Source organism: Hemicordylus capensis, chromosome 6 (genome assembly GCF_027244095.1).
Source record: "Hemicordylus capensis ecotype Gifberg chromosome 6, rHemCap1.1.pri, whole genome shotgun sequence".
In the NCBI taxonomy this organism is placed as follows: domain Eukaryota; kingdom Metazoa; phylum Chordata; class Lepidosauria; order Squamata; family Cordylidae; genus Hemicordylus; species Hemicordylus capensis.
The window spans coordinates 142,711,371-142,732,414 of record NC_069662.1 but is presented as its reverse complement, the minus strand read 5'-3'; positions in this window follow the sequence as shown (position 1 = coordinate 142,732,414).

The following is a 21,044-nucleotide window of genomic DNA, read 5'->3' as shown; positions in this document are numbered from 1 at the left end:
CTAGGCTCTGTAAATATTTGAAAATAACAGCATTGACTCCCATTCTTACAAAGCAATGTTTTAAAAAACAAAATTTCAGCTGAGTTAAATTGCTGTCTGAAAAAGAAATTGATGTTGGTAGTGGTAAACAAACGGGGCCTATCTTCTACTGCCAGTATCCATTCATTTGGGATGGCAACTTGCTCAGTGCTGAAGATTGCCATGGCAACACATTTCCGAAAGTTCTGGAAATGACCTCCAACCCTGGAAGGTCTAGTAATGAAAATATTTGCTCACATGTGTATATATACACTTCCAGAAGGACAAGTTCCTGTGCAGTCCAGCTAAAGTTGGGCATTTTAAGACACACTAATTTTAACACTAGGGCTGCTACTGAAATATTAATGAGACTTCAGAGTGCTTACCTTCATTTTCCATACACTTTGCATCAACTTCACACATGTAATGCCTTCAAAACCCAACATACTTTATTTATATAAAACACTTCTGATGTATAAAGTTTCTTTCATTGGATGGGAGTTAAGGGCCTTCCATGTGTGAAGAGCTTCTCTATACCTAACAGGCATCTGAGGCCCTCTTTTATCCTGGTGAAAAGGAGGTCTGGAAGAATCCCTCTAAAAAGCAGCTACTGTGTGAGATGGATATTTACTGCACTAATATTGCTCATTAGATGGTATAGACAGTACCACTATTGCTGGTGTCTTAAATGCCCCTGTCTATGGTGCAGATGGGCAATAAGAAAATGTAGGCTGAAGAATGGTCACATTTGGAGCAAAGGGGGTTCAATGTTCATTGGGATGTGCATTTGAGCCCTCCCACCCCATCGATCTCCACTTCTTATACAGTAATCTTCTAGTAGGACTGGATATACTTCTTCCCTTATGTCAGATTCTGTAGACACACTTGCCTCATCCAGAAATTTAAGTGCCAAAACAGACATTTTGCAAAATTTAGACATTATGCTGTATGAGTGTACAGATGTGTGCACACTTGTACATGTGTTTGTGTGAATGACTGCAGCTGTGTTCATTTTAAAAGCGAGCCTGGATACAGGCCTTCCAAATGCATGGTGAGACAAAGAGTGTACTTCTATACATGTGTTCAACATAAAATGTGGATGACTATACTTGTGTACAGATCTGTGTACGTTGTGCACTCGTTGAACATAACTTGTGAATGGGCCTAATGTGTATTTCTGATTTATGGATAACATAAAGGGTAATGCTTTAAAACCAATGGGTTGTATCCAAAGAAAGAGTTTTGATTAAACATAATTGAACTCAATAAGAACAAACATCCCATTAATTTCAGTGGGGGGCTTGTTCTCATGACCTACAGGAGCATAGCTAAAGGATTCACTATGATCACAGAGCTGGATGCCCTCCCATGGAGCGTGTTGTGAGAATCTCTGCTTTTTTTAGCGGGAAGTGCACAATTTCCTGTTTTGTCTTCCCTATCAGCCCTCGCTCTCCACTCCAGCCTTCTAATGGGAAATGGAGACATTATTGAATCAAATAGGTAAATTCTGGACTGTTCTAAGTTGGATGTTGAGGACTGCACAGAGAAACAGGAAGCACATCAGTCTCTTCTTTGGTGACTCTCATTTGCAACATGCTGCAGTGTGTGCCCATACATATGAAGCTGGGTCAGACTGTTGGTACATCTAGTACCATCTGTACAGACTGGCAAAAATTTGCTACAGTTTGGGGTCCTACCCAGCCCTGCCTGGGGATGCCAGGGATTGAACCTGGGATCTTCTGAATGCAAAGCAGATGCTGAGCGCGAGAGGGCTACCGGGCGGGCAGTGGGGAAGGCTGCTCAAACTTACTTTCCCCGCAGATGATCCGTTAGTCCATGCTGGGTGTGTGGATTATGCATCCAGAGGGTCACTGGCTTTCCCCAGCAGCATGGAGGATTGGGCGTCAGGATCCTGGCCTCCAGTCCTCCACACTGCTGGGGAAAGCCAGTGAAAGCCAATGTATCATCCTGGCCCCTGGAAATCCCATAATGCACCTGTGGTGCATTTTGGGGACCCCCCTGGCGCTGGCCAGGAACCTGCTCCTGTGTCAGCACAGCACTTATACACAATAATTTAGCCTGGGTTAAGGGCATGCTCACACCTGTAACTTTGGTTAATGGGTGGGCCTCTTTGGCGGGTTTCCCGCCAAGGCGCCGCCGGCAACTGCATGGCTGCCGTTGGTTTTTATAGCCCAGTCGTGGCTGCGCATGAGAAGTGAGAACACTCACTCACTGCGCTGTGGCCGCTCCACAACACCCACCTCTGACCATTTGAAAGAGCTATAGCAATGTAACTCGCACCTACCCAGGGGAGGAAAGGGACCACTATTGGGCCCTATTATTACTATAGTGATGATCTCTCTGCCTGCACACAGTATACATTGGGAAGGTTTGTGCCCTAAAGTCTTTTTAAAAAGCTAATTAATGTAATGTAAAATGTATATACACTTCTGCATATATTATACTACAAATCTGCCCTGTTTCTATAATTCTCATTTCAGACATTGGAGAACTGAGTTGAGTGTTTTTGCTGTTGTTTAATTTTCCTTAGCAAGAAACGTCTTAGGCGAAACAAAGAAAAGTTTGGTTTGTAACCAACTGCTGTTTCATAAAAGGCAAAGTATTAATCTTCAGTGTGTGTCTAAATTTGTGGCATTTTACAGATTTTATATGAATATATATTTTATTATGTTTAACAAAGTTTATATATTTGTTAAAGTATGCAAACATTAGAACTACCTGAAGTATATTAATTTAAATTATGCAGATGGAGATTGATTTCTCTGTTTTGTACTTTCTGCTGCCATTTATGCAGAATACAGTATTTCCTGAAAATTATATTAGTTGATGCTATTTTTAATCTCCACTTTGATTCCAAAATACTATCAGACACTTGATCTGTCCTCCCTCCCTCCCTCCCTCCCATATTGCATTAAGATAAAACAAATACAACCATTTAGTTTTGTTACTGTCTCATAGTCTGATATAAGGAAGTAGTTGTGCATAGAAACATGGTTTCTTGAGTTGTACCGTGAAATTAGCAGGATTAAAAATAGACTAGCTGACCCACACAGAGCATCTTTGCGCTTTGGGGCCGGCTGTTTTCCACTCCCTCTCCCTCCTGCCCCGGTGTCTCCTCTCTCCCCCTCCCTCCAGGCCCGTGTTCTCTTGCCCTCCTGTTCCTCCCCCCTCCCCCCCCACATAGAGCCTCACCGGGCTGCAGGCGGCCAAAAAGGACCCCGCCGCCGCTCCTCCTCCTCTCCAACGGCGAACAAGGAAGCCCCACCACCCGATTCCTTCCCGCCCCAGGCTGCAACAGGTGAGGGGGCTGCACCCCACTGCCCGTTCCCCATTCACCCCTGCAGGTGCCTCCAGGGCCAGCCTGTCCCGCTGCCTCCTGCCTCCTCCCAGTCCAGGCCGCAGCTGCGATGGCCAGGCTAGGGCTACGGCTGCCACCGCCTCCTCACAGCAGCCCACGGCGGCCACCACCGCCTCCTCACCACAGCCACCGCCATTTCTCCCCCACAGCTGCAACTCAACGGCCTCCTGCCACTCGCTCAGCCAATCCCAACGGCTCCCGCCGCTCAGCCAATCCAGTGCCTCCGCTGCCCAGCTAATCCGCTGGGTTGCCGGGATGCATCCCCACAGAGGCACGTCTACGGGGATTAAATATGTGGATACTACTTTAGCATAATTGTAATGATGAATAATGTTTGCTGATCTTGGATGTAATCCTGTGCTCCAAAAAGCCTCAGCCTGAGTAGCATAGAATTAGGTGGATGTCTCTTCTGCTGGCCTATTTCAAGTCAATACAACACTGTCATTTCTGCTTTTATATCATGCATGTATATGCCCATGAAATGGCAGTGCCAGCAGAGCTGTAACATAGGATTGCCCACTAAGCTTTTTCTGGAAGGACTCCTGTATTTGAACTACTACACCAAGATACATTCAACAACTGAATCTTTTCTCGCTATCACTAAATCTTGTCACCTGTTTGAATCTTTGTGCTGGGATAAGCTTCACCTCCTGAATTTCTGCTTGTTGTGAAAAGGACAGAAACCTGTTCTGGTTTCTGCTTGACAAAAGGTTACCAGGCCAGTGAGCACATTTGCCCTCTACAAATAAATGGCTTTCAAGCCTGGTAATTGGAGAAAGAGTTGTGATCTGAGGGCGTGGAAAATTCTTTGTTGGAGATATCTCAGTCCCTTGACAGAGTTACTGTTTCTGTGTTTCCTTAGCTGAGGACAAGATAAGTACCTAGGCTTAAAGCTGGTTTACGTTTGTTCTATTCTGTAGAGATGCTTTAATTATGACAATTTTTCTCTGGAGACTTAGAGGGGAATCCTGTGGCTACAACTCCCAGAATCTCCAGCTGCAATGGCTTTTGCTTGGAGATTCTGGGAGTTGTAGTCAACAACATCTGGGAATCCCTGTTAGAGTGAACACTGATCTGACCCAAGGCCCATCTAGTCCAGCATCTGTTTCACACCATGGCCCACCAGATGCCTCTGAGAAGCCTACAGGCAAAAGGTGAGGGCATGCCCTCTCTCTTGCTGTTGCTCCTCTGAAACTGGTATTTAGCGGCATCATGCCTCTGAGGCTGGAGGTGACCTATAGCCATCAGACTGGTAGCCATTAATAGGCCTGTCTTCCATGAATTTGTCTAAACCCCTTTCAAAGCCATCCAAGCTAGTGGCCATCACTTCATCCTGTGGCAGAGAATTCCATAGATTAATTATGTGCTGTGTGAAAGTACTTCCTTTTTGTCAGTCTAAAATTTCCCAACCGTCAGATTCATGAGATGACCCCTGGTTCTAGTGTTGTGAGAGAGGGAGAAAAATTTCTCTCTGTTCACTCTCCCTACTCCATGCATAATTTTATACACATCTATCATTTCTCCCTGTAGTCGCCTCTCTTTAATTTTTTTTTTGATTTGATTTGATTTATATTCAATCCTTCCGAAAATGGCTCAGGGTGGTCTACATCAAAATAAAAACAAGTAAAATCAATTAATGATTAAAATCAAAACTAAATCCATTAAACTCATTTAAACATTTAAATCATTAACATTGAAATCATTTAAAACTAACATTAAAAATTTAAAACCATAAATCTAATTAAAAGCCTGGGTGAATAAATGTGTCTTCATTGCCTTTTTAAAGACCTTGCATTGTAAGGCAGGTGTTCCAGGCCCCTGATCACCTTGGTTGCCCTCTTCTGCACCTTTTCCAGTTCTACTGGAAATGTTGTCCTTAAGTTACAGTGAACAGAACTGTGGCCGTACCATAGATTTGTATAAGGGCATTAATATTCGCATTTTTATTTTCAAGCCACTTCCTAATGATCCCTAGCATGGAATTTAGCTTTTTCACAGCTGCCATGCACTGAGTCAACACTTTCAATGAGCTGTCCACCATGACCCCAAAATCTCTTTCAGTGACTGATGGCTCAGATCCCATCAGTGTATATGTGAAGTTGTGGTTTTTTGCCCCAATATGCATCAGGCTCAATCCTGGCACTGCACACAAGCAGCCCTATCCAGGCTGGGCTGCCCTGGCCTGGGCTCCTCATGTGAATAGCCTTAATGTCTGAATAGGGCAAATGTGGATCGTAAATCTGAACATGCTGGTTAAACTAGTGGCCAAATCTTGCTTCTGGTACTAGCTACCACTGCTGCAGCTGCTTGTTTCCCATGGAAGTGCCATGATAGCTGCTTGCTACAGGACACAGGTAAAGTAAGAATGATGGCCAATGTGTTCCCAGATATTGTGGAGTACAACTCCCATCATACCCAGCCAAGGGCCATTGGATCTGATGATGATGTACATTGTTGTAGTCAACAGCATCTGGGAATCCCTGTTACAAGGAACACGGATGGTGGCACCAGTACTGACGGGCAAGAGATATAGGTGTAGTGGGCAGCAAGTGAAAACAACTGGCGGCGGCAGCAGCAGCTAGGGGATCAGATCAAGCAAGTACTGACTTTCCCCCTTCCCCAAACCCCAGGCAAATCCAAACAATCTGCATGAAAGCAGAGCCTCAAAGAACAAATGCATAATTTGAAGCTCATGCAAAGTTCTGTCAGAGCTCAGACTTGCAAAGGGGTGCATATTTGGCTCTGGGCACGGATGCTGTTAGGCTTTGGCTTCGTTTTGATTACAAGACAAACTACCTTCTTTGAGAAAGCTGGTCCTAAACTTTCAGTATAGTCTCAGTTGGCTTCTGTTTAAAAGAGTCCAGCACGTTGCAAGATAACCTAGCGTTGGGCTGGGCAGCCGTTCCGGAAATACAAGTCAACTGGGAATATGGACATAATTCAATTGTTTTGTCTCTTTTGGTGTTAACCCAGTAGTCCATAAACGACAATCGATTGTAGCCCTTGTAACCTTGTTCAGACAGTAGTTTTTTGTTTTTTTTAAAAGGATGCAGTACTTGTGTACAGCATCCCAGAGCGCGCCTGAAAGTCTCACCCTGATGCAGGAGTGCCAAGAAGCATCCCCCTTCCCTATCCTGCACTCCCTGCTTCTGGTGGTCGTCTGAAAAGGCAAATGCTGTAAACATGAAGTATCCCTTTCCTTAATTGGAAGGTTAGTGATTTTTTTTAAACCGGGGTGGGGGGGAGAAGGGTATCTTGCCACCTCACTGGTGCCCTGATAACTGCTGCCTGAGGTGACCACCTCACCTTGCCTCATGGAAGAGCCGCCTCTGGGAGTTTTGTAATATTTGAAACAGTCTTCACTTGTGGGACATTTGCTCCTCACAGGTGTGCATGCCACAATTGAAGGGCTGCTTTCAGATGCTCACTTCATAATTGCAAACTGGCCCGGGCTAAAGATATGCTTGTGATGTATACATGGGAGCTTTCATCTAATCACTTCAAAGCAAATATGACCTATGGAGTGATTTAAACTGGTAATCGCATCTGAATTGCATGGCTGTGGCCCTTGGCTGAGTGGAGTACAAAAGACTTCTGGGAATATCAGTAGATTGAAAGCAGGTGGCTTCAGAAGAGAGTTACAGATGCTTTGCATCAGAAACAAATAAAAGCCCTCATGTTCACTTTGGAAGGCCAAAAAAGGAGAAAGATTGAGTATACAATTGTAAAATTGTTCTCTGGTAAAGGAAAAGGTTTGCTGGTTTTATTAAGAAAGGCGAAGAAGAGGAAGAAAGGAGGTTTGTCTTCTGCCAAACAGAAAAAGGTACCTGTAGCAACACATTTTATTTAATCCTTAAAAAGGCATTAAAGTTCCTGAAGACATCCAATTTATTCAAACAATCTATTTAGCTTTTTATACAATGCCAATTATTTTTTTGTGTGCAAAAGTAATTACATTCTCCCCCCGCCCCCAGTCCTACCAGCTACAGAGGGAAATCAGAATGCACTTAATGGTAGCTCACTTGAGACCCCATGGGAGACCTTGTTCCCCCCTCCCACCCCGCAGCTCTGTAGCTTGCTAAATGAATGTTGCCTGTTGAATCTTGGGGACTGAATTCAGGTTCTGCAAAGAGATTCACCTAGGCCAATGTACTCAAGGCCCAGGGGCCAGTGGCAGCCCCCACCAAACCTCTGGGTGGCCCCTTCTTGCACTTGTGTAAAGCTTCAGCCCAAGCTGAATACTCTGCACACTCCCCTGGACACCATGCGGAGATAGCCATACTCACAGTGCAGTGTTGTGTCCAGGGTCAGGGGTTGGGGCTCCTCTAAGGGAAACTGAGCCTTCTTGAGCCCCAGCACTCTCTTGGAAGGCATGTAGGAAGTGCTGGAATGTGTAGCTCTTCTCAGTGCTTTCCTCCTACAGCAATTAAGTGAGGGCTTGGTCTCTCTGAAAGGGCCCTCCCAGCACCGGGGAAAGTACATTACAGTTCGTCCCTTGCCAACCATGAGGGTTCCGTTCCTGGAAAACCTTACGGTTGGCAAATTCGCAATGGGAAAGCCATTGAAACCAATGGCAAATGGGGTTAGGGGAATCACGATTGCCAAAAGACCAAAAAAAGTTAAAAATAGAATGACCCCCTGACCCCAGAAATCCCGCCCCCCACAAAAAACTTTTTTTTAAACTCGCCAAACCGCAGATACTCAGGTTGGCATGGGTAGTCACAATTTCCCAGTTGCAAATACTCAGATCCACGATTGGAAAAACCAGGATTGATGAGGGACGACTGTACTGTGTGGAGGTCAGCACAGTCAGGAACGGCTCTCCCATTCAAGGTTTGTTGCCTCTTGAAAAGCCATGAAGATCACTGTCCTAGGCCAAGGTAAGGGGGTGGGGCGTGAGTCTGGAGATTGGCTTGTGCTTAATGGGTTCCCTTAAAACTGCCCTGGGAATTCTCTGCCACTCTGGAAAATAGGAAGCAGCCTGTTCAGAATGAAGAGTGTTTATGGCTCTGTCGGGTGAGGATATGCCTGCAGGGTGAAATTATCTGTAGGAATGGAGGGTATGCAGGTCCTCCTTCTGACTGCAGAAAAGTGAGGTACACACTCTCAGTTTGCATAGGGAGCCAGCCTCACTGCTGTTGGTGGGGGAGGCCAGAGTCTTGTGCCTTTTATGTATATATTACACTAATAAAAGGGTGTGCAATTTGCAAGCATTCCTCCAGTACCAGAAAAGGGCCATGCACTCTTCCTTCACTCCTTGCTGGTCAATGACCAGAACAGCAGCTTTGTTTTGAGTATGTAATCCTGTTGCTGCCAGAACCTTGAAAAATACAAGTTCCAGAACGGGGGCTCCCAATCCTTTTAAAACAAGTGCATCACTTCTGCTGCAGACCTTCGGCTCAGGTACCCCCTTGGAGACTCTGTGTGTTTGTGTGCGCACACCCAAACGTAAATGTTAGGGTGACAGCCCTCCCCCGCTTCCACCCAAATAAAAGAACCCAGCCATAATCAATATAATTATCTGCGTGCAACAAGGGAGTTACTAAAGGCTCCCCCAGCCAAGATCGCCCTCCACCCACCCACAACCAAAGACTACTAATTTATGAATATTTTACAAACATATTTACATACCACTTTTCAACAAAAGCAGAGGGAGAGGAGAGGAGCAGAGGAGGGAGTTGGCAGAAGAGGGTGTAGGGAGGACGCAAGAATGAGCAAGCCTTGAAGAGGCCAGGAGCCTTGAAAGGGAGTGGCGGCGGCAGCAAGCAGGCATGTGCAGGAGAGGAGAAAAGGAGGTTGGCAGGGGAGGACACAGGGACAAGGAAGAGCAAGGAGCCTTGGTGGGGACAAGGAGCCTGGAAGAAAAGCAGTGGCGATAAACATGCACACGCGGCATGCTTCAGGCTGCTGTGCCTCCGAGTCAGCCAGACCCCCTCCTCCCCCCACAACTGCCAACCAATAGCAAGGTGGCTGTGTCCTCTGCTAATGAAGCTTGCAATTGGCCGAGCTCTGTCAGAAGGGCTCGGGACCAGAGGTGGAGGCGGAGGAGAACTCCAGAGGAGAGGAAGGGGAAGCAGACGGGAGCAGGGAGCTCACTCCAGTGTACCACCTGGGGCTCTGCAAATTATCTCCTGTGGTACATATACTACTGGTTGGGATTCGGGAACCCCTATTCTAGAAGACTGAATGAAAAAGATGGACGGAGATATCTAGTGCAAAGGTTTTCATTAAAAGAACATTTCTGAAGTGAATTTTGGGGAAATCCAACATGGATTGAAATGCAGTGAACTGAAACAATCTAGCTTGTTTGTTTCTTCGTCGTCCTGTGAAAGTCCAGATTTTCTGTCCCTCAAAGTACTTGAGAAAACTGCCAAAGGTTGTCAAATAATTTCCTGTGTGTTTCCAATGGGAGAGTTTCCCTGCAATTTCCAGGCAAGTAACAACTTTTCCCGGGGTTTTAAATTTTTCTGGTCATGTGGGTGAGGTCTGGAACCTACCTGTGGAAATGGCATGTTCCTATCTTTCATGGTTTGGTCTGGGAGTTTCATGTGAGTGAGTGAAGCGCAAGCAGATAGAAATTCATTTGTTTACATTTGAATTCTGCTCTTCCTCCAAGGGGCCCAGAGCAGTGTCCATAATGGTTTATTGTCATAAGAACATAAGAAAAGCGCTGCTGAATCAGGCCCAAGGCCTTTCTAGCCCAGCATCCTGTTTCACACAGTGGCCTACCAGATGCCTCTGGGAAGATCACAGGTAAGAGCTGAGGGCATGCCCTCTCTCCTACTGCTACTCCCCTGCAACTGGAATGGAACTGAGGGCATTCCATCTCTCATGGTGCTACTCCCCTGCAACCGGTTGCTACTCCCCTACAACTGGTGGTGGTTTGTCACAACAACCCTCTAAAGTTGGTTAGGCTAAAAGATCTGTGAGTGGCCCAGAGTCACCCAGTATGTTTCTTGGACATATTTGAACTTGGGTCTCCCCAGTCCTAGTCCAACACTCTAACCACTATGCCACACTGGTGTATTTGCCAGCTTACAATGTCTCCAAGCAGCTGTCTAATCTGGATGGTAAAGCCTACTTTACCTACTGCATGAAGGTTACCAGGGATATGATGCTGAGTGTGGTCATCAAGCTACAGCTGAAGCAGGTGAAAGTGATTAAGTTGCTTGTCTACTTAAGATCAGTAGTTTTTTAGAAATGGTGTCTTTGCATGATGTTTATTGGAAGAAATTCGTGAGCTGAGAATTGTGAATTGGGGAATTGTTCTCTTAAGCATTCTCCTCTCCTAGAGAATATTAGAAAAAACAGTGGTTGAGGAATATTCTTGTCTAAATCTAGTTTTGAAATCTAGTTTAAACTGCCCTCCTGGCTAGTGATGGTTGAATTAGTGCTCTGTTGTCATCTGGCCATCCCATCCACTCATGGGTACGTCTTTCCAGTGGGAAGAAGTGCCTATTTGAGGATAGGCCCCTGTAAAGATGTCACAGGAAACTGTGGTTTAACAAACCAGGAAGCTTTTAATTTATCTGGGTGTGCAAGTAGAGGACAAAAGGGAAGAGAGAGAAGGATGCTCATGGGTGTGTTGTTGCTTCTTTCTTGCTTGTTCACGATCCAGTACAGTGGCTTGTTGGATCATCTGAATCCGGCTGCTATCTTAGCTGAGCCTACCTCACAAGGTTGTTGTGATAAACTAGTATGGGTGAGATCCATGTATCCCACCCTGAATTCCATGGAGGAAAGGTGAGATTAAAATCTTATATATAAATGTCTTTGTAAAGTGAGACATTTTATATCTTTTATTTTATGTGTGGTTACTTGCAGAGAGACATTGGACCTGCAGCCCTTAAAATGTGGATTTAGGGGAAAAGTTCACGTTTACTTTCCTAGTTTGCCCTTGAGAAAATTGGAACAATATGGATTCCTAGAACAACAATTAACACTCCCATCTGTTACTGTGAGCAGATGGACAGGATAACCTTGCAATCTTTGCCTTAGGAATGGGGCTGGATTGCTGTTCTCTGTTATGCCCACACAAACCCAATTCTCTTTTACTTTTAAAAAGACCAGTGACTGTGCCCAGAGAAATGCGCACATTTACTTTCCAGAGATCGTTATCATTTTTTGTGTCAATCAAATTTCATCACCTTTGCTCCCACCTTATGGGTGCTTGAGGCAAGGAGCCATAAGTTCAGGGGGTCCCCAGATGTTGTTGTACTCTAATCCCCATCATCGGATTAGATGAGGAACGACAAAGTTCCTCAACAAAGACTCCTGAGAAATATTAGCAGTCATGGGATAAGGGGACAAGTACATGTGTGGATTGGTAACTGGTTGAAAGACAGAAAACAGGGTAGGGATAAATGGAGAGTTTTCACAATGGAGGGAAGTAAGAAGTGGGGTCCCCCAGGGGAGACATGATAGAGGTCTATACAATCATGCATGGTGTGGAGAAAGTGGATAGAGAGAAATTCTTCTCCCTCTCACATAACACTAGAACCATTTTATAGACCTCTATCATGTCTCCCCTGGGGGACCCCACTTCTTACTTCCCTCCATTGTGAAATCCCATTAAATTGATTGCCAGGAAATTTAGGACCAGCAGACGGAGGTACTTTTTCACACAATGCATAATCAACTTGTGGAATTCTCTGCCACAAGATGTGGTGACAGCCAACAACCTGGATGCCCCCAGGTTGCTTGCTGCCTGACAGCATTTATTTCTCTTTCTCTCCCTCACTGGAAGGAGAGAAAGGGAAATAAAGGCTGTCGGCCTGAAATGGACGGGGGAGAGCTCGCTCGGGGCTCTCCAGAGCCCGAGCCATGCTGCCCTGTGGGCTTCCGCAGCCTTCCCCATTGGCAGCCTGGGTTCCTTGAACCCGTTTGCACAATGGTGGCTCCGCCCCTATCTATATGAATGCTAATTCTTAGCTTCACATAGTGGTGTAGTGCTGCAGGCATGGGCAGGGACGCAGTCCCGGTAATTTCCCCCCTCCAGGGACCCAACAGGGATGCAGAGCCGTGGGCTTTCTACATGGAAAGAATGTGCTGCTCTTGCTATTCCAGCCATTTATTACCATTCTTCCTGTCTTAGGTACATAGGAAGCGGCCTTATACTGGAGTCAGACCCTTGGTCCATCTAGCTCAGTATGGGCTACATTGACTGGCAGTAGCTCTCCATGGTTTCAGGCAGGAGTCTTTCCCAGCCCTTCCTGGAGATGAAGAGATGCTGCCAGGGATTGAACCTGGAAATGTCAGCATGTAAGTCCTGTGGTGGTTTAGTGTCGGGACATCCTAAAACAAATGATGGGTGAATGCCCACTGAAATGCACGGGTTCCTTCCAAATAGCAATGGAATGCATTGAATTTCCAAATGGCCAATGGCCATTCAGAAATTCCATGCATTCCTTTGGCCGTTTGGAAGGAATTAGTGCATTTCAGTGGGCATTCCCTGTCATTCATTCTAGTACATTTCGTGGAATTGACATGATCCTTGACTTCTTGTAATAGAACCCGCCCCCCCCATTATTGCATTTATCTAAGTTAGGGGTGTGGCCATTGGGATGGGTGTGGCCATGGGACATGGCTGTCGGGATGGGTGTGGCTATGGGGGCTGTCATGGAGAGCGCCTGCTCTTCTGAGTTTGCAGCTACATCACTGGCCTCACAACTGGCTCAAATCCAGCATGGACAGAATTTCCCCCCAATTGGTTTCACCTCACCAAGGCAGAAGTAAGAAATTTTATGCCGAGAGGACCCTTCTCATAGGTGATGGCACCCTTCCAGTATGTGATGAGGAATAGTTCCATACCATGTGCTAGGACTTACCCTGGGGAAATGTAATGGATTGAAATTCATTATTTGTTGAATGCACCCCTGCATCCCTTTATGTGTTGCTGTAGGTTGCTTCCGGTTGAAAAATACTGAATTAGAATGTTGTGTGATGGGATGGCATGGAAAAACATACCAGCCACCAGAATTGTGGGCAGGCGGGGTGGGTGAGTTGGGGGTTCGGGTTAAGAAACCAGCTGTTTGGGGTTGAGATGAAAGACAAGCAAATGAAATGTGAGTGGGCAGACTGCACTACTTTGAAAGGCATCAGCTCTTTCCAACATCTACACAAACGTAACATTACTCCTGCTGCACTTTGGGTGCCAAAGCTTCTGCCTTGTATTATACAGATGTTTTACAGCTGTGAATATCTAGCACTAGGAGAGCCACAAATCCTTTGTCAAGAGCCGTAGTCTTGAAATGCATCTTCCTGAATATTTTCATCTGATAGTGAAAAATCTCTCTTTCCAAATCCCACATGAATATTTCAGCCATGCCAAGAACATGAGCTCTAAGAGTTGTGGGTTTGTTTGTTTTTTTGTCTGTAACACTCTGAACTGAACCCAAGGGAGTTAGTGGTACAATATTCTGAGAGACTGGAATACGTTTGTATTGCTAATTCTGTTTATGCTTCTGCTGCTAATTCAACCCTGCAACTTGCAGTCTATTGAGCTGAATACAGACCACCGTTAGGGCAGAGACAGCCCAAGAAGTTAACCCCTGCTAAATGAGCAAAGAGGCACCTTTTAAAAGTGGTGATTCTCTTTATTGAGCAGGGGGAGAACAACTGGCCCTATCCAGCCCCAGCACAGCATCCCTCCAGTGGCTGTTGCTGGTGTCTATCTTACGTTTCATTTTTAGATTGTGAGCCATAGGGACATTGGACGCTGCCATATACTGTGTTAGACCATTGGTCTGTCTAGCTCAGTATTGTCTTCACAGACTGGCAGTGGATTCTGCAAGGTTGCAGGCAGAAATCTCTTTCAGCCCTATTTTAGAGAACCCAGGGAGGGAAATTGAAACCTTCTGCTCTGCCCAGAGCGGCTACATACCCTGAGGAGAATATCTTACTGTGTTCACACTTCTAGTCTCCTGTTCATATACAACCAGGGTTGGACTAAGGGGACAAGTCATGCTTGCTACCACAAGACCAGCTCTCCTTTCCTAAGACTTTGGGGACAGGGAGCCATTTTATTTATCTGTCTGTGTGTCTGTCTGTGTGTCTCTCTCAACCGCTTTGGGAACTTTTGGTGAAAAGTGGTATGTAAATATTTGTTGCATTCATAAGAAATGTCAGGCTTGAGGTAAAAACATTCAGATGGTGGTTAAAAAAACCACAAAAAGTAATTGTCAATATGGCACCCCAATGTCTACAAATTGAGATCAGTCTCCTTGCCCTGCTTAACAATGAAGCCAACGCTGCACCAGCAGCTCAGTTAATCAATTCTGGTTAGCCATCCAGCTGACTTGAGAAGGTTAGGATACCCAGAACCAGACCTCTGATGAAGATCTCTGCAACTGGGCAAGTTCATATGGAAGCTAGTAGTACATTTGTTTATAAATGTTATGTTGGGTATCACTTACTGTAGTTCATGTATCATATTGTCACTTTGACCAGTATAGGATGAGATGTGTATTTTCAGTCTTATGTTTTTATCTAGTATTACTGTTGTGGATTTAACCAAGCCTTTGTCTCAAAGCAAGCCCACGTGAGGGGAAGAAAAGTGCTGAATCATCCTCTCTTGCTTTCACCCTCAAAGCCTGTTCCTTTAAAACTAAACTGTTCCTTTAATAGCTCAATCGCTGCTGCCATGCCCACTTTTAAAACAGAGTTTAATCCCCCCCCCCCACCATGCGGGCAAAATTCCAGGGAACTGTCCTTCTCTTTACTATTTGAAAAGTACACAAAAACCTCCACGTGCAAGCGTACATGTGATGAGAATGCTTGGTAGTGAGTTGCTGAGCAATCAAACTTGAGACATGTTTGCACCAGAGTAAAACCCCTTTTCCTGAGTTAAAAATCCACTCAGAAGCAGGTAAAATACAAAGAACAAAAAGAGAAAAGCTTTATACAAAATACTACAGACTGCTTCCATCTGAGGCTTTCTCAGCTTTTAGTTACAGGCACAAGAAGCATTTAGTAGCTGCAAGAAGACTTCAAAAAGCATCCCAGTTGCAAGGAACAGGGATATAGGAAACGTTAAAAGCACCTTTACCGCTTACAGAGACTTTTGCATCACCCTGGATGGATAGAAAGGGCTCAGGCTAGCCCTTAGTTTGTTACATTACAGATAGAACACAACAGAACAGTTGTAAGGATTTTCAAAGCACACCAAAAGAAAATAATCTAATGTGAGCTAACAAACTGTGCTCTGGCTAAACCCATCAGAAGCCAAAAACCCTGGCTTCCTTCCGCCTTGAACTCAGCCCAAACTCCAGGAGAGAATTCAAGCTTCCTGCAATCCTGTCTCTCAAGGATCTGCAGATGTCCTTCCATGAGAGAATTCTCCAGGCTAGCTGTTGACCATGAGGCAGCAAAGTTCCATGCTGCTCACTAAGTCTTCCACCTGTCCTCTCTCATCTGCCTCCTAGCTTCTTCTCTCCAAAGACATGCTTCTCTTCCTGCCTCATGGCCCTAAAGGTCCCACCTTCAGGGACTGAGTGGCTGATCCCTAGCCTGTCAATCAGGACAGGGTACACTTCCAGTCCACTCTTTACAGGAAAGGAAAGGCTATTATTGGCTGATGGTTACAATTACCATTTACAAATGATTTATTTACTGGAATTATAGTTTTCATATTATATTACATTTTATATGTGTTCGGTTCTGTTATTGACCACTGGAACTGTTGTGTGTGATTTCAGATATGTCTGATCTGCCAGGCCCAAACTGCTTAGGGCAGCGTTTCTTGGACTTGGGCCCCCAGATGTTGTTGGATTGCAACTCCATTATACCCAGCAAACATAGATTTCTTTTAAGCAAAAATGTTACTGCATTCAAACAACTGTGGCATGATCATATTTTTCCAAGAGAGATTGTCCCCTGCTAACTGAACAAAGAGGCACCTTTTTAAAGTGGTGATTCTCTTTATTTAGCAGAGGGAGGGCAACTGGCCCTATCCATCCCCATCACAGCATCCCTGCAGTGGCTGTTGCAGATGTCTATGTTATGTTTCTTTTTTAGATTGTGAGCCCTTTGGAGACAGGGAGCCATTTTATTTATATATTTATATCTATGTAAACCACTCTGGGGACTTTTTGTTGAAAAGCAATTTTTGTTGATATCCGTCGTATTTGTATTGCAGATGTTGTTAACAACTGAAGTTAGGAATATAGGAAGCTGTCTCATACTAAGTCTGCTCTGTTGAGGGTTGTAATTTTTATCCCCCAATTAATTAGCAGAGCACTCAAGAAGTGTTGGAATGTTTGTTCTATAGAGACCTGCGTCGGGATCTCATTTACCCTTTGATAGCTAAATGCCCAGGTCTTGACTCTCCTCAGATGATTGGCAGGCTGTTGGAAGGAAGTAATTCCAGCATCACCAGACAGGTGGATAGATTTTTGTAGCGCAGCCCTCCATTTGCGTAAGAGCTTAATAATGGAAAAATAGGTGATGGATTTAAGGCCAGGGCAACTTTTGCAGCTATAGAGTGGATAACTGTAGGTGGGCACGCAGGTATTGGGATCATTTGTATATTAACAGCAAATCTAACAACTAAATTTTCCTGAGCTCTTGAATTGTTTAACCCCTCTCAGATTCAGGAGTTGGAAAGGCGACTGTTTAAATTTTGATCTCTATGTGAACCCTGCTAACTTGGCAAAGAGGCACCTTTTAATATGGTGATTCTCTTTACTTAGCAGGGGGAGAGTAACTGGCCCTATCCACCCCCAGCACAGTGACTGTTGCTGGTGTCTATCTTCTGTTTCTTTTAGATTGTGAGCCCTTTGGGGACAGGGATCCATCTTTTTTGTTTGTTTGTTTGTTTATTATTTCTCTGTGTAAACCACCCTGAGCCATTTTTGGAAGGGCGGTATAAAAATTGAATAAATAATAATAATAATCTCATAAGTATGAAATACTGCTGTCTCCTTTTATCCTAAGTTACGGGTTCTTAGTAGTTCTGGTAGGTCCACTTTCAGTACCTTGATCTATGTTCAGGAGGACTTTTTTAGTTTATTTGGTTTTATTGTTTGTAGTAGAAGTTTGACTATTTTCTCTTCTAGATTTGTTTTAACCTTATGCTGGTCACTGACCGAAATAAAGAGATTTTGAACTAAAGAAGTGACCCACTCCAGTTACAGAGCAGAATGCAGAGTTCAGTTGTTGCAGCTATTTAGAGAAGACACATGGAGATTCTTGTAGAATTAAATACTGAGTATTTATTGGTGAAGTACACTTTGGATAGGAAAGACCTAACCCTAATATAAAGAACTACATAATGAATAGGTAGGGAGAGAGATGTTTCCATCTGCTCTCTAAGAGGGAAGGAAGGGATTCTGATTCTCACAGGAAATACCTGAAGAGTCATATCAGGGGTCAAAGAGTAGAGACACGTAGAACAGCTAGGGAGATCGTTACTCACTATCTCTGCTTCCAATGCCCCTAGTGGTCATTAGGATAGTTGGTGCAAAAAGTCGATGCACTAGACCTCCAACATGCTCAGTATCATCTCCTGTGATTGGCAGTGGCTCTCCATGGTTTTAGATGGGTCTTTCACAGCCCTACCTGGAGATGCCGACATGGATTGAACTAGAATCTCCTGTATGCAAAGCAGATACTCTACCACTGAGTTGTGGTTCTTCCCCAAAACAGTTTTATGATATGTCATGGAAGTCGGCTATTCAAAGGGAACATAGGAAGTGACTTTCTAGAGTCAGGCCATTGGTCCATCTAACTTAGCATGATCAACACTGACTGGCAGCAGTTCGCCAAGATTTCCAGCAGGAATTTCCCCCAGCCCTATCTGGAGATGTCAGGGATTGAATTTGGTACCTTCTGTTCATGCAATTTCTGCTGCAACTCAGTTGTCACTGAGTTGTGCTCAGTGACTTATTACAATTATTGTCAGCATAAGCCTTTCAGCCCTTGCAGCATAAGCCTTGTCTTTACAAGTCTGTCATGATTCTACCTCCAAAGATTGTGAGTGTTTTTGATGATACAGTTTGTAACAGCACGTAGTTCATTTACAACACTAATGTAATTGGCTGCTCTATATACAACAGAAGTTATCAGAAAAGGAAAACAACAACCTGGAAGCCATTCAGGCTCCTTGGATGTATGCCAAATTGTATATCCTTCAAGGATTTTTGTGTCCTTAAAAGCTTGTGGGGGGTTTTGTCCCCCAATTGTATCTGTCTAGGATTATAGCCCATCAGCCAGAAAAAAACTTGTTCACACAGTGATTAACCCAGTGGTCCCCAACCTGGGTTCCTCCAGATGGTGCTGAACTACAACTCCCAGCATCCCCAGCTATAATTTATTATGTCTGAGGATGCTGGGAGTTGTAGTTCAGTAACATCTGGAGGAACCCGGGTTAGGAACCACTGGGTTTACCAGATAGGACAAGCATCCATCCTACCGAGTTTCAGGAGATGTGCACACTTCCGATTTTTGATCATTTGCGAGGGGAAAACAGGAAGGAGGTGCTGACAGTGATCGTCAGCTAGCCTCTGCTGGTTAGGAGGGCTCCGCCCTTCCCAGCCGCGGAATGAGGCAGGAGGGAAAGCACTCCTACCCAGCCTGAGGCTAGTTGATGATATATATATTCATTATGCATAATTTGACCCTGGTGTAACATTAAATAGGGGTGTGGGATATCAAAAAAAATTGTTCTAAATAATTTGGTTTGATTATTTTTTGATTGCTCAATTCCTGCACTGTTAGTTTTGGGACCAATTCAGAGGGTCTCTATTTGTTTTGAAACCTTCATTTAAAAAAAAACCTCTTTGGTTGCTCTTTTTCTCTCCTCCTTTGCCTGTGTCCTCAGCGCCACGAATTGCATTGTGCAGGCCTCCTGGTGAGTGCCGACTTGAATGCCCACACTGCTGTGGGACAGTGCTGCTGCTTGAAATCAACCCATCAACAAACAAATAAATAATTTTTAAAAGATATGGTGCCCACCATTCATTAGGGTCCTGATTTGTTTTGGAATGATTGGAACCCAAACTGAATGGGCCCCATGTGGCACGGGTCCCAAAATGGGAAAGCACCTCCTAACATTGCATTGGGTTTCCACCATTCATCCTAACACCCCAAGGTGGTTAACGAGATTAAAACAATTCAATAAAAACAGGGGGAAATGCAGCTAAAATTTTAAAAAGATCGGGGGACTGCTCATTGGCCAAAAGCCTGAACAAAAAGGGCCGTGTTTCCTCTTAAAGGCTGGAAGAGAAGGAGCCAGAAGGGAGGAGAGCTGGTCTTGTGGTAGCAAGCATGAATTGTCTCCTTTGCTAAGCAGGTTCTGCCCTCAGGGGCATAGCTAGGGGCAGGCCTGTAACCAGCCTCAAAATTTTTGTAGGGTGGGGGATTGCAGAAGTCAGGGGAGGCAGGTTATAAAATGTTCAGTGAAAACAGTCAGTGGGCTGAGGAGGAAAGAATTTTTTGGTGTGGCAGGTGCGCACCATGCCACCAGCTGGCTATGGGCCTGGCTAGGGGAGAGGGGGCCATGTTCACTCCCCTCTCCAGAGGCCCCTTGGAGAGAGGGAGATAATGAAGAAGATAGGGAGGGGTGGAGCTGGGGGGCCCTCTGGAGCTTGGGAGCCCCGGTTCTTTGAACCCATCTGCGATACCCGTGTCTGCCCTGGTTGCATATGAATGGGAGACTACATGTGTGAGCACTGTAAGATATTCCCCACAGGGGATGGGGATGCTCTGAGAGGAGCGCTTGCATGCAGAAGGTTCCAAGTTCCCTCCCTAGCATCTCCAAGATTGGGCTGAGAGAGACTCCTGTCTACAAACTTGGAGAAGCTGCTGCCAGTCTGTGTAGACAATACTGAGCTAGATGGACCGAGGGTCTGACTCTGTATATGGCAGCTTCCTTTATCTCAGCTGAGAGTGAATTCCACAGCCTGGAGGCAATATCTGAGGAGAACTGGTGCAGCATGCTTGTCAAAATGGGCCTCAGCAGGTGTCGGCACACGGAGCAAAGCCCTCCCAGCCAATCCACTCAGGTGGGTAGATTCAGCTGGGAGCAGACGGTGCCATGCTGTGGGGTTCTGTAAACTAGTTTCCTTCCTGCCTCTGCTTTCCAACAGGAGGACACAACTGACCATGAGTAAGGAGCCAGCTCCTGGGCCTGAGTCTCAACAGGGCTGAGTCTAGGAGCCTTAATCCGAATACAGTGATGAACAGCTTTATCCTGTTCAGTTATTATCAGCACTCAGGTGTTGTTGCCGTGCCTCAGCCTGAAGCATTTTATCTTGCTAGATGTTTCCCCATAGGTCCTTCTGACTATACCTTGTTGCTCGCTAGGTAGATAAGCAGAAAGTGCAAGCACCTTTCCTCAGTTGCAAAAGCAGAATGGATGCTTTTCTATTCACTGGGATAAAATCTAGGTGGATTAAAACACCAATTTCCAAGATTTCACCTGTGTGTGTCCTCCAGGTTTTAAGCAGACTTGATGAAGCTCTCTTCGGGCGAATCAACAGCAACCAATTTATTTTCTCTGCTAGAAGGCGACATTTACTACCTTTTTTCGAAGCTGGGATCGCTTTCTCTGGCTCCTTGAGCTTTGTAGTAGTAGCATGCATGATAAGGGTCACTACCCAGAGATTGGGGTCAGTTCCTCAAATATCATGTACTTATCACTGGCTCTTTC